General features: G+C 41.1%; 1 protein-coding gene across 1 annotated transcript in view; it reads right to left on the reverse strand.

Moving 5' to 3' along the window:
* Positions 1 to 13923, reverse strand: part of SEZ6L (seizure related 6 homolog like) — a 678351-nt gene that overhangs the window by 100446 nt on the left and 563982 nt on the right. The window lies entirely within an intron of this gene.

The following is a 13923-nucleotide window of genomic DNA, read 5'->3' on the forward strand; positions in this document are numbered from 1 at the left end:
CAGGGCGCAGGACGCATAGATTTCAATGGGGTTTTTTATTTTTTGAAGCACGTGGGCTTCATAAAAAGGGCAGTGCTCTGCGCCCCGAGCCCACCCACTTGTGTGATGTGTGCGGCAGTGGTTGGAGCAGAGAGGAGGAGTAGAGGAGCAGAGGAGGAGGCAGGGGGAGCTGGCAGCAGCCAATGAGTGTGCAGTCTCCGGTGTTCTGCCAAAACACTGGCGCTGATGTGCAGAGGTAGAATCGAAGCAGGGAGAAGAAAGGTGGCGATTTCTGTCGGGGAGCGTGCCGTCGCCTGGCTCTGAAAGTGAAAAAAGTGTGGCGCTAAAGAATAAGTGACAGTGGTTACTAAAAGTGAAAGTACATAACCCTGAGGTGCGTATCTAAATAATGATGATACTATGCAATGTGTGGAAGGACGATCAAGTCACTTCATGTAACACTATAAAACCACAAAATATGGGAAAATGAATATAACTTGAATAAACACGTGTGTAAACGCATATAAACAGTGAAAAAAACGTGTATAAATTAAGTATATCAGTTTTTTGGGGCAGAGTAACCTAACCCAAAACAACGATTCAAAATTGAATCCCAATAAGTAATTGGAAAATAACAACAATATAGTGAGCTACAACTCAAAAATGGCCTGCTCCTTTAAACAAGGCCTACATGCAAAAAAACGTGAAAGGAAATGAGATACCCCAGCAGAAGTCTTTGAGGACGAAACGCATCGGGTCTCTGTGTTTTTTACCCCCATCACCTACTGCGCTAATTTTTACAATTTTCTCTACTTTTTGTACCTGTGTGAGCCGAGTTTTTACTGCCCATATCTGTACACTCGTTTGGTTTACACCTCTTTTGTTACCAATAAACGTTATTACGTTTTTAATAAGGATTTACACCATGTGGAAGTTTTTTCTTTCTTTTTTACCTTCGCCCATTCATATGGGTGGTCGCTGAGGAAACTATCCCCCAAACTGATGATTGAGGCCAAACTCTGAAGACATCTGCTTCCAGAGATACGCCATCCGGTGACTTCTGAGGAGACTTTGTCCTGGATCCACATACGGTCTACCATACTTCACCGCTTGACGGTACACGCTTGTCTGACTCACCGTCAAGGGCCTGTGAGTCCACCTTGTCTGGTAAGGGCATTTGATACTCATATTTTCTTGGTGAAAGTTTCCATATCAAGATAGGAATTTGTTTATATGCAAGAACTCTCCTAATGGTCTCCATCGAGTGTGTATGTGGACTGTGTATACCCAAGTTGTCGGGGAACCATCAGGGATCACCCCATTGTATAATGATGGACATTTAACCACCCCATTGCACAATGATGGACATTTAATATTTACACTTTTATGGACTCATTTCCTTTCACGTTTTTTTGCATGTAGGCCTTGTTTAAAGGAGCAGGCCATTTTTGAGTTGTAGCTCACTATATTGTTGTTATTTTCCAATTACTTATTGGGATTCAATTTTGAATCGTTGTTTTGGGTTAGGTTACTCTGCCCCAAAAAACTGATATACTTAATTTATACACGTTTTTTTCACTGTTTATATGCGTTTACACACGTGTTTATTCAAGTTATATTCATTTTCCCATATTTTGTGGTTTTATAGTGTTACATGAAGTGACTTGATCGTCCTTCCACACATCGCATAATATCATCATTATTTAGATACGCACCTCAGGGTTATGTACTTTCACTTTTAGTAACCACTGTCACTTATTCTTTAGCGCCACACTTTTTTCACTTTCATATACTTACAACAGTCAGGTTGTTGTGTTGGCTGCTTCACGTTATCCTTCTAGGAGCTTGGCGCAATTTTTTAATTTTTCCGTCGCCTGGCTCTGTCCACCTGGCTGCTCTCCTACTGCTTCTGCCGAGAAGGAGAGGAAGCAATCGTAGATGGGGTACGTGTGGACTTGGTGGCGGGGGGAGGGTTTTGTTTGCTGCTCCCCCAAAAAATGGAGCACCAGCCGCCACTAACTTAATATACAGCCATAGTATTTTTTTTTAGAAAAAACAAAACTGTACCTTATTTCAACAAAAATGAATTGCTAATTCTATTTAGGGGTTGAGCCTGTCTATTTGCTGTGAGCAGGAAGCCTTTCCACAGTCATCTCTTCCCTGTTCACATGGAATATTATAAAATTATAACTTTCTGGAGACAGCAGCAAGAAAAAAAATGAACAGGGTCTAAATTATTGTGTTGCATATGGGCTAGAATTGGATGCTGACCCTGAATGATGTCTGAACAAAGATGCTCTGGCCTTCTGGGGAGAAAAAAAAAACACAAGCACTATTGAAAGGATTGCTTGGATATAAGGTGTAAGAGGCCGCGCAAGACCGAACCCAGTACTCACAGATAATGTTAGCATTTCTGGCCTTAGCCAGTGCTGCTCCAGGCCACACCCCTTACATGTTTTGCCCGCCTAACAAGGGCATTTCTGTGACCAAGCACCGATGGACGGGGCAAAACACGTCAGTGGCGTGGCTGGAGCGGCACAAAATCTAACATATTCTATGAGCGCCGGGTTCAGTCTTGACACATCTTACACCTTATATTCAAGCACTCCTGGAATAGTAAATGGATGCCTGCTCCCATATCCTGGATACCAGTAGGGAAACATTACAGCCTCTGCTTGGAGTAGCACTTTTAAGCTCTTTGTTATCCCTGCGGAAAGGATAACTTAAATCTCATTGAGAGGTAATACATACTTGTCAGTATTACACTTAAACAGTATTTAGCATGTATGCACTGAACATGAAAAAAAAAATAGATCTACTTGAATTTGGTACAAATCCAACAGGATTTTGCAGATTTTGCTTTGTTTTTCCTGTTTATTTCAATGTCAATTTCAAAAGCAGAAAAGACATACAACACTGAAGTGATCAGTTCTGTAAAAGTGAACCGTGGACTTCCCAATATTTTTTTCTGTCAGAGGCAGAAGAAATTATCCTGGAGACAAAATGTCATTTTAGCGCATTCACATTATGTCTCGTGGGAGTAATCTCACAGAGGTATATTGTAAGTCCAATAATCACCCAACAGTCTCACAAATGAGTGATTGTCAAGCAGTTCATTTTTTTCTCCTATTTAAAGGTCAATTTTATTTAATTTTTTTTTTCAGTTGATACGTTTTTAAAACTGATATTTTATACCTGTTTTTAACTACAGTATATGTATATAACATTTGTTTTACAAATAAACAGTGAATACACAAAAAATAAAATTCCCAGAGCAACATAAGTTATTTAACCACTTGCCGTCCCCCCAACAGCAAATGACGGAGGAGCGGTGAGGCTCTCGTCCTGGGATGACATCATATGACGTCGCCCCAGAACGGCCGCTCTTGGGGTTGTGCCGTTCCTAAGACACGGCACGACCCCGGTCTCTGTAAGGAGCCGATGAGGCGGCTCTTTACCATGTGACCAGCTGTGTCAAATCACAGCTGGTCACATGTAAATGCAGAAGTGCTGTTTATTGGCTTTCCTCGCCTCACACTGACAGAGTGTGTGGCGAGGAGAGCAGATCAGCGGCATCTCCTCACAGGGGAGACCAGGACAGGTAATCAGGGCACTGATCATCAGTGCCCTGATTACAGTAAAGCCCCAGCAGTGCCCATCAGTGACACCAATCATTACCCATTAATGATGCCAGTCAGTGCTGCCTTTCAGTGCCCATCAGTGCCTGCTCATCAGTGCTGCCCATCAATGCCCATCAGTGCCTCCCATCAGGGCCCATCAGTGCCACCCATCAGTGCCTCCTATCCGTGCCACCAATCCCTGCCCATCAGTGCCACCTATCAGTGCCGCATATCAATGCCACCTATCAGTGCCCATCAGTGCAGCATATTATTCCCTTCTCATCATTGCCACCTAATCAGTGCCATAAGTGCTACCTCATCAGTACCCATCAGTGCAGCCTCATCAGCGCACATAAGTGAAGGAGAAAACAACATTACTTATTTACAAAATTTACTGACAGAAACTAAGAAAAACTTTTTTTTTTTAATTTTCAGGCTTTTTTCTTTTTTTTTGTAAAAAATAAAAAACCCAGCAGTGATTAAATACCACCAAAAGAAAGCTCTATTTGTGTCAAGAACATTTGGGTACAGTGTTGCATGACCGCGCAATTGTCATTCAAAATGCGACAGTGCTGAAAGCTGCAAAATGGCCTGGGCAGGAAGGGGGTGAAAGCGCCCTGTATTGCAGTGGTTCATCAGTAAGCCTTGAGGCTTGGTTTGTCTGACTGAACTCTGGAAAGAACTGCCCAGTAAGGGATGAATCACTCCACTGATTCTTTAAAGCGGTATTAAACCCAAAAGCAAACATTTATTATATTGCAGCTTACCATGTCTTAGATGTGGTGGCTGCATTACATTTCTTTTTTAGGCTTTCTTTCTTTTATTTTCACCTGGTGATCCAGCTAATAAGTATGGTATATTGTTTTTAAAAAGAACAAGCTGTCCTGCAGATGTAGCAGTTACTGGGTTAAGGCAAACCATTTACTACTGACAGGGGTGCTTACAATGTTCAGCTTTCAATTATTTATGTAAAGCGTTTATCCCAAAAGAAACAAAAACTGCTTGTTATAACTGCTTATAAAGTGTGAGCTGGAGTTTAAATTCATTTTGTTAGTATATCTACAACATGTAAATCTGCTAGTCCATCTAACCCTGTGTTCCTTCATCCAGAGCAGATGCATTCTAAAACAGTAGGTGTATTAGTGGTCTGCTCTCCAGGTGAAAAGAGAAAAAGCCTAAGAAAAAAAGAAAACTAATGCAGCCACCATATCTAATCTAATGTCTGGTAAGCTGCAATATATTACATTTTTAGTTTTGCGGTTAATACTGCTTTAATTTGTGTGTGTAAAATTTTAAAACAAGTGCTTCCCCCTAACTGTCCCAAAAACTTTGATGTAATTTAATCTCCATCATAAATGGTCAAAACATCATTATTACTCATTAGTTTTCTTTTCTTAGGCTTTTTTCTCTCTTTTTCACCTGGTGAACAGACCACTAACACACCTCCTGTATAATGCCCCATACACACGGTCGGATTTTCTGACGGAAAATGTGTGATAGAACCTTGTTGTCGGAAATTCCGACCGTGTTTAGGCTCCATCACACATTTTCCATCGGATTTTCCGACACACAAAGTTTGAGAGCAGGCTATAAAATTTTCCGACAACAAAATCCATTGTCGGAAATTCCGATCGTGTGTACACAAATCCGACGGACAAAGTGCCACGCATGCTCAGAATAAATAAAGAGATGAAAGCTATTGGCCACTGCCCCGTTTATAGTCCCGATGTACGTGTTTTACGTCACCACGTTTAGAATATTCGGATTTTCCGACAACTTTGTGTGACCGTGTGTATGCAAGACAAGTTTGAGCCAACATCCGTCGGAAAAAATCCTAGGATTTTGTTGTCGGAATGTCCGAACAAAGTCCGACCGTGTGTACGGGGCATTAGAGTGCCTCTGCTCTGGCTGAAGGAGCACAGCCAACATATCTAATCTAAGGATTGGTAAGCTGCAATATATTATAATTTTAGCTTTGGGGTTAATACTGCTTTAAATTGCGTATGTAAAATTTTACAACAACAAGTGGTAAAGAGAAAGAGGAAATATGTGCCTAAAATAAAAATATACAGTACAGTAAAACCTTGGATTGCAAGCATAATTAGTTCTAGAAACATGGTTGTAATCCAAAGCACTTGTATATGAAAGCGAATTTCCCCATAAGAAATAATGGAACCTCAAATGATTCCTTCCACAACCATTTACCATATTTATCGGCATATAACACGCACAGGCGTATAACACGCACCTTCATTTTAGGCGGAAGTTTTAGGAAAAAACCCTAAATTTAAAATAAAAAACTTTGAAGCAAAATAAGGGTCAGTGCCCATCAATGCAGCCTCACCATTGCCCATCTGCAGCCTGATCGATGCCATCTGCAGCCTCACAATTGCCCATCAATGCAGCTTGATCAATGCCCATCTGCAGCCTCACAATTGCCCATCAATGCAGCTTGATCAATACCCATCTGCAGCCTCACAATTGCCCATCAATGCAGCTTGATCAATACCCATCTGCAGCCTCACAATTGCCCATCAATGCAGCTTGATCAATACCCATCTGCAGCCTCACAATTGCCCATCAATGCAGCTTGATCAGTGCCCATCGGCAGCCTCACAATTGCCCATCAATGCAGCCTGATCAATGCCCATCTACAGCCTCACAATTGCCCATCAGTGCAGCTTGATCAATGCCCATCTGCAGCCTCACAATTGCCCATCAATGCAGCTTGATTTATGCCATCTGCAGCCTCACGATTGCCCATCAATGCAGCTTGATCAATGGCCATCTGCAGCCTCACAATTGCCCATCAATGCAGCTTGATCAATGGCCATCTGCAGCCTCACAATTGCCCATCATTGCAGCTTGATCAATGCCCATATGCAGGCTCATCATTGCTAGGAATGCAGCCTGATCATTGCCCATCTGCAGCCTCACCTCAGATTACTGCTGCCTCGGAGGGCACAGGGAGGGGGGCACTATGAGCACCGTCAGATTAAATAAAGCAAGAATCTCCTGTTTACTCGGGGGCCTCTTTAATACAAAGTTCTATGATAGACAGAACACTGGTCCAATGCCGGCCCAGGACACGGGACTTTTTATTACAGAGGCTGCTGAGTGAACAGGAGATTCTCGCCGTATGTAATCTGACGGCGCTCATCCCGCCCCCTTCCCCGTTCCCTCCTAGGCAGCCCAGTATTGGCGTATAACACGCACACACTATTTGCAACCAATTTTCAGGGTGAGAAAGTGTGTTATACGCCAATAAATACAGTATTCATAGTTTATAGTCCATATCAAGTCCTTTAGTTTATAGTCCATATAAAAAGATTATAGCAATGTGATAGGTTGTGTGTCCACAAATATAAGCCACCACAAGGGGATTAGAAGCAAAATCCAGCAGGAGCTACAGAGTATAAAAGAGAAGAGAGGCACCTCTAAGTGTAGCAAAATGGTTACATTTAATGAAGGTACACTTAGAGGCACCTCTCTTCTCTTTTCTACTCAGTTGTGACATGACGCTACCTGTATACCAAGACATCGCTTGTATATCAAGTCAAAATGTATTTAAAAATTTTGCTTGTCTTGCAAAACGCTCTCAAACCAAGTTACTCTCAAACCAAGGTTTTAATATATATATATATATATATATATATATATATATATATATATATATATATATATATATATATACTCTATATCTCAAAAGTATTGGGATGCCTGCCTTTACATGCACATGAACTTTAATGGCATCCCAGTCTTAGTCTGTAGGGTTCAATATTGAGTTGGCCCACCCTTTGCAGTTATAACAGCTTCAACTCTTCTGGGAAGGCTGTCCACAAGGTTTAGGAGTGTCTCTATGCTATTCTTCAGAAGCACATTTGTGAGGTCAGGCACTGAAGTGGATGAGAAGGCCTGGCTTTCAGTCTCCACTCTAATTCATCCCAAAGATGTTCTATCGGGTTGAGGTCAGGACTCTGTGCAGGCCAGTCAAGTTCCTGCACCCCAAACTCGCTCATACATGTGTTTATGGATCTTGCTTTGTGCACTGGTGTGCAGTCATGTTGGAACAGGAAGCAGCCATCCCCAAACTGTTCCCACAAAGGTGGGAGCATGAAATTGTCCAAAATGTCTTGGTATGCTGACGCCTTAAGATTTCCCTTAACTGGAACTAACGGGCCAAGCCCATCCCCCCGGAAAAAACAACCGCACACCATAATCTTCCCTCCACCAAATGATTTGGACCAGTTCACAAAACAAGGTCCATAAAGACATGGATGAGTGAGTTGCATATAATAGTCCTGACCTCAACCCGATAGAACACCTCTAGGATGAATTAGAGCAAAGACTGTGAGCCAGGCCTTTTTGTCCAACATCAGTGCCCGACCCCACAAATGCGCTTCTGGAAGAATGGTTAAACGTTCCCATAGACACACTCCTAAACCTTGTGGACAGCCTTCCCAGAAGAGTTGAAGCTGCTCTAGTTGCAAAGGGTGGGCCAACTCAATATAGAACCCTACGGACCAAGGCTGGGATGCCATTAAAGTTTGTGTGTGTAAAGGCAGGGGTACCAATACTTTTGACAATATATTGTGCGTATATATATAGATATAGATCTATAGCTATATATATATATATATATATATATATATATATATATATATATATATATATATAGCTATAGATCTATATATATAGATATATTACACTAGCCAGCCACTTTATTAGGTACACTTGTTCAATTGCTTGGTAGCACATATTGCTAATCAGCCAATCACATGGCAGCAACTCAAAGCATTAGGGTATCTTGACGCGTGTACACGACTTGCTAAAGGTTAACCTGTGCATCAGATTGAGGAAGAAAGGGGATTTAAGTGACTTTGAACATGGCATAGTTGTTGGTGCCAGACGGGCTGGTCTGAGTATTTCAAAAACTGCTGGGATCTTCATGCACAACCATCTCTAGGGTTTACAGAGAATGGCCAAAAAAAAAAAAAAAAAGATCCAGTGAGCGGCAGTTGTTTGGACTAAAATGCCTTGTTGATGTCAGAGGTCAGAGTAGAATGGGCAGACTGGTTTGAGATGATAGAAAGGAAACAGTAACTCAAATAACCACTCGTTACAACCAAGTATGCAGAATACCATTTCTGAACGCACAAAACTGAGGCTACAATTCACACAAAAAACTTTGTATTTAGTACAGAATAAAAAAATATATAAGATTTGGAGAATTTATCATTCGTTTGTATTGCTGCTAATTCCGTGGCTCCTCAACCTTCAGGGGAAGCAAGGGAAATAGCATTTTAATTATCATATCTAACAATCCTTATGCCAAGCAATAAATAACAATAGTCACCACTCAACTGAGTAACCACATTCAGTTATTTATGTGCCCCTCTATTTATTATGCCTTTTGCTCAATTCTGTAATTGTTCATTATTCAGTTATAATTCAGCTGGAGATTGATTTTCTAATTTCTAAAATTCTAGGACAGAAATAAACATAAAAGTATAATTTATTATGCTGAATGATAAATGCTGCCAGCGCTGAATAAAAACATGACTGCAGCTTGGTTTAGAATGATAATGAGATTTTATTATTTAATTTACCTTATTCATAGAACAGTTTTATTATGAAATGTCTGTCTATAGTAGATGCATTAAAGGGGTTGTAAACCCTCATGGTTTTTCACCTTATTGCATTCTGTGCATTAAGGTGAAAAACCTTCTGTGCTGTAGCATCCCCCCAGACCCCCCCCCCTTTTTCTTACCTGAACCCGATCGTTCCAGCAGACGAGCGGACGAGGGATGAGGGACGAGCACAGCAACAGCCATTGGCTCCCACTGCTGTCAATCAAATACAGTGATATGGGAGTTTGGGGGCGGGGCCAAGTCCTGCTGTCTGTGTCAATGGACGCAGCAGGACCGCGTGGGTGCCCCCATGGAAAGCGGCTCTGCGTGGGGGGCACTCGAGAAGAGGAGGAGTCAGGAGTGCCACAGGGAGACCCCAGAAGATGAGGATCGAGGCTACTCTGTGTAACCCTTGCACAAAGGAGGTAAGTATAACATGTTTGTTATTTAAAAAAAAAAAAAACTTTACAATCACTTTAAGTTACAGATTTTTCAAAGGACTACGGGCTTTATTGCCATGTGCAACACAGTTGTGTTCAGCAACCCACTTTGATCAAAAAACAAGTTTCAGCACTTAGGCTGATCTGCCACGGAAGTCGCATGACTTCTGATCCGACATTGCCCTGTGACTTCAGGTCCGACTTCGAATGCGACTTCAATGAACAGGATTCAATTTTGATCCGACTTTGAGATGATTGCGACCTGTCCTTTGAACAATCAAAACAATTCCTTTGTCTCTGGTATAAATGAAACCTCATGCCAAATTTATAAAAATAAAATAAAAAATCTTCGGCCCCTCAAATCCATACCAGGCCCTTTGAGGGATGAGGGGGAATCCCACATCAAAATAAAAAAAAAAGGGTGGGGTTCTCCCCCCAAGGGCATGCCAGACCCTTCGATCTATTATGGATTTTGAGGGTAAACCCCATGCCACAAAAACTGCATGGGGTCCCCCCAAAATCTATACCAGACCCTTATCCGAACAGGCATCCCGGCAGGTCAGGAAAGGGGAGGGATGAGCAAGCACCCCTTCTGAATCATACCAGGTCAACATTGGGGGGATGGGTGCTTTGGGACAGGGGGAACAAGGGCCTTTTCCCAACAACCCTGGCCAGTGGTTGTGGGGGGTCTGTGGGCAGGGGGCTTATCAGAATATGGAAGCCCCCTTTAAGAAATCCCTGATCACGCACCCTCATATGTGAATGAGTATAGGGTGCATTGTACCCCTATCCATCCACCAAAAAAAAAGCAGTGTTACAAAAAACAAGATATGTTTTTTTTTTTTTTTTTTGGTAAATGGGTAGGGCTGCAATGGCAGGGCGGGGACCCAGGGCCCCCCTTTCTTAAAAGGGGCTTCCAGATTCTGATAAGCCCCTGCCCGCAGACCCCCAAACCATCGGCCTGGGTTGTCGGGAAGAGGCCCTTGTCCCCATCAACATAAGGACAAGGTGCTTTGGGGCACCCACCTCGCCCATGTTGAGGGCATGTGGCCTGGTATACTTCAGGATGGGGGGTGCTCGCTCGTCTCCCCCTTTCCTGACCTGCCGAAGGGTCTGGTATGGATTTGGGGGGGCCCCACGCCATTTTTTTAGGGGATTTTACATTGCTAACATTGCATACACTTGATCTCAGAACACAAATCGCATGCCACAAATCGGATCAGTTAAGATAATGATCCAACTTGGATGCGATTTCCATTCAAATCAATGGCAGAAATTGCACCCAAGTTGGACCAAAGTAGTGCAGGAACCTTTTTTCAAAGTCGGATCAGTTAAGACGGCTGTTATTTGTGCATTACTAAGCAGGGAGCACAGTATATGTGTGTATCTACAGAGCGCCCTAAACTTATAGGTTGGATAAGGTAGTGGGTGATATATTAAGAATTGAATGCTATATATATCAACACAGGTGCTGTCTGGCAAGGTGTGGGAAGGTATTGGCCAAGTGGTTAGAAATCCCAGGTTTAAGCCCCTTGGATCTGGTTATAAATATGAATTTGTAGCTCCTAATGGTTGCACTGGACTCAGGTGTGTTCTCACTATGTATCAATAGGCTCATGAATATATATCGCTATTGAAGTTATTGAGAATGATGATGTATATGTTTACCAGTTTATTCTCATTTAAATATGACCAAGGTAACCTTCTGTATTATTGTTTAATTACTGACTACCTTGAAATTCTGTAACTCCTAAATAAATGCTTTCACTGACATAAAAATAAAATATTATGGCACCGTAAAGTAATTGCTACCAGTAAGGTTTTCACCTCTCCTATCACTATAGGATATAAGTCAATAAATAATGAGCACCACATTAGTACAAAATGTATAGTTCCAAATCTCCCATTTGACTATTGCTGCAGTAGTAATCACTGCAAAAACAGAGAAGAATATTCACTCTGAAAATTGATTGTGTGCTTTCAAACAGTGAAGCTATGTTCACTCTGTACCTCCGACCATATGCAATGAAAATTAAAAAAAAAAAGCTTTTGCTTGCATATGATTGGATGACTGTTGCGAACACAGTCATTTCACCTTATCCACTAAGCTGAGTGAACAGTCATTTTACTTTGCAAAATTTTCTACTCCATTGTTGAATCAAACCTGATAAGTACTCAATATCGTGGAATTTTTTAAGTGTTAGTTTTCCCTATTTGACATGTGTATATGTTTACCATAAGTAACTTTTAAAATTATTTGTAGTCCGGCTTTTATAATCTAAAGTTTTGACCATGTGATTCATAAATACAGTCATTTATTATTATAAATTAGAAATAGTAGTTAAACTACTAAGTAAGGTTCCTCTTCTTTCCACGCTATCTTGAGCCAGAGGCAGTATTTAAAATGTCTGCTGGTAAGTGAAATTAAAAAATAATTATTGTGGAAACTTATGAGATTTTGGGGCATGGATGGTAACACTACAGGCTGAGATGAAGAAATCTCATTAGTTTTTCCCTGGGCTGAGAACAAATGCACATTACAAATGGCTGCAGTACATAACCATTGAAATAAGGGTGACTAACCAACTGCTGTCAATGGAGATTGACCCAGCAAAATAGCCAGCTGGCTATAGATGAGGAGATTGTATGGGATGATTTAACAAAGATTTGAAAAATATCCATTGAAAGGGAAGGGCAATGCAACTTTCTAGACAGGCAAATGATTGTTGATGAAAGAAAGCTACAGTGGGAGAGCTTGATCAAATTGTCATAAAAGTTTGACATTTAGCACATAGAAACATAATTGCAAAAATCCTATACTGGGACTCAATAACCTGAGATGCCTATCCCTATGCTTTAGACCGAGTCTGTGGCCCCCAGGTGGGGCTCCTTTTGGCTTGTGGGTCCTTCTGGTAGGCACAATTGTGTGCCCATATTGTGTCTGACTGCTCTGGGAGAAACGTGAAATGCCTTTTTTGGCCCTCCTAAGATTAATGTGTACTCACTGTAAGTAACTACAGCTACATGTATATGAATTGTAAACTATGATACAAACCAATATGTATATATGCTGGATGTCTGTTATGTGTATCTATATTTCTTTTTCACAACTTCATTCCACCATCCCCCCTCCATAGACCCTGAAGAAGCCAACAAGGCGAAATGTGTAAGGTTGTGTGTTTTTTCTCCCTGATATGACAAACTAAGTGCTCTGTGTAAACACAGGGTGATCTCAATAATTTATGAGTGTCATATATACACTTCCTGGGGGAGGAATTACTATCTTCAGGGGATCTTGACATTATAATGAGTTGTTAAGAATTGTCAAGTTTTTTAAAGGGTGTCTACTCTTAATATTAAACATATTTTTTATGAATTATACAATAAAATTTACTTTTTAAATTTATGATTGTGTATGAAGTATTATTCTGAGAGGAGATTTCAGTCCCAATTCTTTTTCTATTTTTTTCTGTTTATATATTGTGGTGCTGACTTTTCACCTGAGCTGATGTCTTTGTTGACAACCTCTCTCTACTAAACGTAGATTTCAAACTGTTCAGTAAAATATTGGCCACTAGACTCCTCCCTTTTATACATACAATTATCCATCAGGATCAAGTAGGTTTTGTCCCACAAAGAGAGGTGAATGACAATACGACATAGGCCCTAAATGTCATCCATCGGCTGCACTGTTAAGCAATCCCAAAATAGACTCTTTTAGCCACAGATGCTGAAAAAGCCTTTCACTGAGTGGACTAGTCCTTTATGAAGGTAGTGTTGCAGTATATAGGCTTTGCACAAAAACTCCTAACATTGATAGACACCATATATTCCCAACCTGCAGCGAATATCAAAACCAATGACACGCTATTAGACACGTTCATACTTAACAATGGAACCAGGCAGGGCTGCCCATTGTCTCCCCTCACCTTTATATTGACCCTTGAGCCACTATTGTGCCAGATTACAGCTAATCCCAACATTAGCCGAATTGCAACTAATCTTGGAGAACATAAACTGGCAGGATATGTGGATGATCTGCTTTTATTTGTAACCCAACTGCTAATCTCCCTGCCTAACCTTCTCACAGAATTTCATATTTATAATGTTCTCTCAAATTTCAAAATAAACCTCCAGAAATTGGTGGCTTTGAACATCAATGTAGATCAGGTAACTCTGCAAAACCTTAAAGCCCACTTTCTGTTTAAATGTCCTCAGACACACATAAAATATTTAGATAGTTATCTCACTTCC

This window comes from Aquarana catesbeiana, linkage group LG01 (assembly GCF_042186555.1).
Source record: "Aquarana catesbeiana isolate 2022-GZ linkage group LG01, ASM4218655v1, whole genome shotgun sequence".
Taxonomy (NCBI): domain Eukaryota; kingdom Metazoa; phylum Chordata; class Amphibia; order Anura; family Ranidae; genus Aquarana; species Aquarana catesbeiana.